This window comes from Hyaena hyaena, unplaced genomic scaffold, assembly GCF_003009895.1.
Source record: "Hyaena hyaena isolate Hyena2069 unplaced genomic scaffold, ASM300989v1 scaffold_1, whole genome shotgun sequence".
In the NCBI taxonomy this organism is placed as follows: domain Eukaryota; kingdom Metazoa; phylum Chordata; class Mammalia; order Carnivora; family Hyaenidae; genus Hyaena; species Hyaena hyaena.
In genome coordinates this window covers 7,434,801-7,439,971 of record NW_024080633.1, presented here as the reverse complement: position 1 = coordinate 7,439,971, position 5,171 = coordinate 7,434,801, and positions in this window count along the sequence as shown.

Below are 5,171 nucleotides of genomic sequence, written 5' to 3'. Positions count from 1 at the left end.
CCAAACGCCGGGGTGGCTGCAGTGTTCCCGAAACATCGGCCACGCAGCCCCCGAGGGAGGACACACCCGCCGGCGCCAGGCTGGGACCCACAGGCGTGCGGTTCCCAGCAGGTGCTCCGACCAGGGGACAAGCATCAGAGCGCCCCCGTCCGGCTGCAGGCATCTCTGTCACCGTCCTCAGCTCAGGGACCGGCGTCTGGGGCCCATCGGGTCTTGCTTTCCACCCAGGCCGACGATGGAAACGTCTCTTCAAAAGAGAAGTGCCCGTGTGAGTCGCTGCCGACCGTCAGGGCGACGGCTCCCAGGGGACCCGGTCCCCGTGTCCTGTCCCTTGTGACACTGTTCCTTGTCTCATCAAGAGGCGGAGAGGATTTCTCTTGTGCGTGGGCTGCCACGTGATTCACGTGGGCCAACAGGCCGCGCTGGGAGGGAGGGGCACCCGTTCCAAGCCTGGGACCCACGGGCGGTGCAGCCTCTGCCCTCGCTCTCTCACACCAGGGACAGCCGTGCGGGGGCGCCGTGCAGCCTCCCGGGGGTTGGCAGGCCACGCGGAGGCAAACCGAGGCGCCTGAGCTGACCGCCAGCACCAACCGCCCGGCATTCCAAGTGACCTTGGACCCCCAGGGGGCTCAGTCAGGTAAGTGTCCGACTTCGGCTCAGGTCATGATCTGCTTGTGGGTTCGAGCCCCACGTCGGGCTCAGTGCTGGCAGCTCGGAGCCTGGAGCTGATTCTGTGTCTCCCTCTCTCTCTCTCTCCGCCCCTCCCCCGCTTGTACTCTGTCTCTCTCTCAAAAATAAACACTAAAAAAGATAAATAAATAATAAAAGCTTTTTTTTAAAAAAAAAAAAAAAGGTAATTGGGGCGCCTGGGTGGCTTAGTCGGTTAAGCGTCCGACTTTCGCTTAGGTCATGATCTCGCGGTTCGTGAGTTCGAGCCCCGCATCGGGCTCTGTGCTGACTGCCAGCTCAGAGCCTGGAGCCTGTTTCAGTCTCTGTCTCCCTCTCTCTCTGACCCTCCCCTGCTCACGCTGTCTCTCTCTCTCTCCTAGAAATAAATAAAACATTAGAAAAAATTTAAAAAAAAAAAGGTAATTAAGGTAAAATGAGGTCATCCTTGTGACTGGTGCTGCATCCGCTGTTGAACCCCCTCCCCCCCGCCCCGGGTCTGGCGCGTTGTCATGGCGCCCAAGCAGAGCCATGCAAGTTGCTTACAGCTCAGACCGTGCGGTCCCACCTCCCTGCTTCTCCACACCTTTGAGCTGGAAATTTGAAGTGACCTTGGCTTAGCCCCTGCTCTGTCGTCAGAGGACAGGGAACCGTTCCTTCCTCGAGGGTCCAGCTGGCCTCCAGCCCCGAGCTCCCACCTGATGCTCAGGTGCCCACGCAGTCCTCTCGGAGTATAAACTTGCTTATGATACAGCCTGTGCAGGCGTTGTGCAGTGCACACACTTACTGCAGGGCACGTGCTGCTTTCTCCCCTCTGCCTTGAAGGAACCGAGGCCCAGAGGGGTTGCCCATCCCGCACACGCACATGGCTGAGGTTGCGAGCTCCAGGACCTCCGGGCCGCCGTCTATCCCCCATCGCCCCCCTGCATGGCTGTCCCTCCTCACCTCCGAGGCTCTGTGGTCGGCTGAAAACGGCCCCCAAGAGTGTCCCTTCCTACTCCTTGGCCCCTGTGAATTTACATCACAGGATGCATTTTTCTCCTGGGGCTGCTGAGACAGAGCCACGAAGGTGGGGCGGGGACAGTGAAGCAACAGTTCTGGAAGCCAGAAGCCCTGAATCAAGGGGTCCTCGAGCCCCTCAGCTCCCGCCGGCCGTGGGCAGTTACTGGCGCACTCTCCTCGGCCCCCAGCCTCTGCCCCCATCTTCAGAGGCCGTGTGCCCGGTGTGCCCTGGTCCCCTCCTCCCGTCCCTGGCCAAGACGCCAGTGCCTGCCTGCGCCGGGGCCATCTGGACCAGCATGACCTCACCGTGGTCCGTCCGCAGACCTCCTAACAAGGTCACATTTGGGGGTGGGGGTGGCTCTGTTCCACCCGCTACACATGGTAAAAGGGACTTTACTGATGTGATTAAGGAGTCTGAAGCGAGATTACCCTGCATCCCGCCGTGGGTGCCGCGTGGTCCAATAGGGAAGCAGGGGGAGCGGAGATCAGAGAGGAGAAGGCGACGCGGTGACTGAAGCAGAGGTGGGAGTGACGGGCACGGATGGTGGAGGAGGGGCCTCGAGCCACCGGCGCCTCCGGGAGCTGGGGGAGGCCAGGGAGCCGACTCTCCCCTGCAGCCTCCAGAAGGGACACAGCCCTGCCCGCACCCTGACCTGGGCCCCGCGAAGCCCCCTTTGGACTTGTCATCACAGCAGCCACAGGACCCCGGCACGGGCCCCGACCAGCTGCGTCTGTGAACGGGCGCGGGGCCCGCACCGCCCCTGGCAGGGATTCTCCCCAGGAATCAGCGCGGGAACCGCTTCCCGCCGGGGCTGCGCGGGGCAGGGGCGGCCGGCGGCTCGCGGACCACACAGCTCTGGCCTCGCCCTGAGTCATCCGGCCCGAGAGGCGCCTCGTTAGAGCCTCTTTACCAGAAAGGGCCCGGGTTTGCCCTCAGTATTTGTCTAGCGATCGAGTAACACTTTCCAGCTGCAAGCCCGGCCCCCCAGTCTGCGTGGTCTGGGAGGCTCCCCGGCCCTCGAAGTGCCTGCGGTGTCCCGGGGGACAGCAGCTGGCCTGCACCGCCCGGCGACCCTGGACGCGCCTGCTGGAGCCCCGACGGCCGCGGGCAGGAGCCCAGGGCCCCTCGGAGTCACCTCCGTGGGACGGGCGACCGCTCACGGGGGGTGTGTACTTGCTACAAGGGGCGGGTCCAAACTCACCCTCCAACATGGAAGGGAGAATCCTTCCTGCCTTTTCCACAGCCTCCGCCTCCTGCGAGGACTCTCCTCACTGCGTCAGGGCCCCCACCCCCCACCCCGGCTGGTCCAGGGCCATCTCGGCCTGAGAGCTGCCCGCTGCTGCTCACGTCTGCAGCCTCTCTGCCCAGACAGGGTCACATTCACAGGTGCTGGGAATTAGCGCTCGGAGATACTTAGTGGCCCCGCTGAACCCACCACAGCCACCGTGTCACCTCCGGCGGGTCTCCCCCGAGGCCACACCGGCTGCCGGGCTTGTGGAGCCGGACCGCGACCTCCTCACCCCGGGGTGGCCCTCAGCCCTTCGGCCTCCAGCCTTCCCCTCCATCAACCTCCCTCCCTCCACTCGGGACCTGCCGCACCGCGTCCCCAATCTGTCATCTCCCCTCTCGCCGGCGGGAGCTGGAGGGAAGATCTCCCCATGCGATGCAAGGGCCTTTCTTTCAAGACGGTAGCTCCCCTCTGGCTGGTCATTGGCTTGAAGGTCAAGTTCAATGGGCCTGACTCTTCCTGCCTAAGCGGGGAGTGAAGGAACTTGGGGAAATCCGTTGTCTTCAGAGGTACGAACACGTAGGAACGCTAAGAGCTGAACTCCCGCTGAGCAGGCCCGGCGGGGGGGTGGGGGGAGGGGGGGCCCCGCCCCCTGACATCAACCCCCCCCCCCCCGAGCACGAGCCGGGGAGCACAAGGGAGCAGAGGGGAGGGAGGTCAGCCCCCTGAGACGCGGTGCCCAGATTGCACTACCTACTTCTGCCTCAGCGCTCCGGTCCCGGGCCAGACCAGCAGCTCCTGTGGGCTCCTGCCATCTGGAGGCCAGCCCCCAGCCCACTCCTCCACCCCCACCCTCACCCCCACCCTCGCCAGGCGGGCGGAAGGGGAGGGTCCCGAACTCCGAGACACAGAAGACGAAGGCACTGAAGACCTGGCCCCCTTTCTGCTGACCCGTCCCACCCGCGGGGGTCTCGGGGGCACCCGTGTGCACAGTAAGGTGCGCACAGCCCCCCGGAGCCCTGACAAGCATCTCCGCCCCGGTAACCGCAGGCACAACACGGAATGTTTCCACCACCTCGTGGCCCCCACCTCCCACCCCCTCGGCTCATTCTAGAATGTCAAAGAAATGGAATCCTGCAGCGTGTTAGCACCCATCGCTTCCCCCACAAGGGAGCACATTCTGGCCTCCCGCTCATCAAGCTTGGCCAATGAGGAAAGATTTTTAAATATCAATCCATTGATTTGTATGTTTAAAAAATAAAATGCTTCCACCGGGCTGCTGTGAGGTTCGGGTGGGATCAGAGGTACAGAGTGCCCGACACTTATTTAAAAGCTTACAAACGACAGTCATTATCATTATGCCTCCTCTCGGTTCACTTTGCAGATGGAACTATCGTCTGGAAACCCAAGCCTGACTGAGACACTCCAGTGCTTGCAAACCTCAATTAGCTTCACTACTGACAGCTTTCTGGGGTGTCTCTCCCACTCTCTCGCACCCATCCCCCTACCCCCTACCTGGCCCACAGACGGTCCCACCCACCCTGTGGTTCAGCCTCACGGAACTTCTTCCTGTTCTCTGAATCCACAGGGGCCTTTTGTGCCCCTGGGCCTTTGCACACGCTCTCCTCCCTCCCGCTGAGGAACACCAACCCACCACTTAAGACCCGGCACCAATGCCAGCTGCTCTGGGAAGACATGTGGTTGGCAGGCTGCAGGTGCCCACACCAATGTCTCCCTTAGCACGACCCTTCGCTTTCCCTCTTTCTGCAGGGATCATGCAAATTACTTTACTCAGCTGGGTAAGGTCAGCTGAATTATGGGTCCCAATTCCTCACCCCGCTGTTCTATGGCCCCATCACCTTGGGGCTTTGCCTTGGCCTTGGGGTGGGCTGAGAGTACTTCCCACCTCTTGACTTTGACTTTGGCCCCGTGACTTGTTTGAACCAATGGGCTTCTGCCACGGCCACAAGGGACACTACGGCCCAGGTCCCACTCGGAGGACTGGGCACAGGACAGAGATGCGTGGGGTAGGGGCGGACCCAGCTTGCGGGTGGAAGCAAGGCCAGCTAACTCGGCCTAGACCAGCGGACCCCACGGCCCCCGCTCCCGGCTGACCTGCGCTCGTGGGAACGAGGCAGAGCACCGGATCACAGACGGCCTGTCATCCAGCATCACGGTGTGACAGCTACCTGTTCCCTCTCGCTTTTTAAGACAAGCACGTGTGAGACGAGATCACGTCCTGCCTCCCCTCCCCCCCCCCCCCCCCCCCCCCCC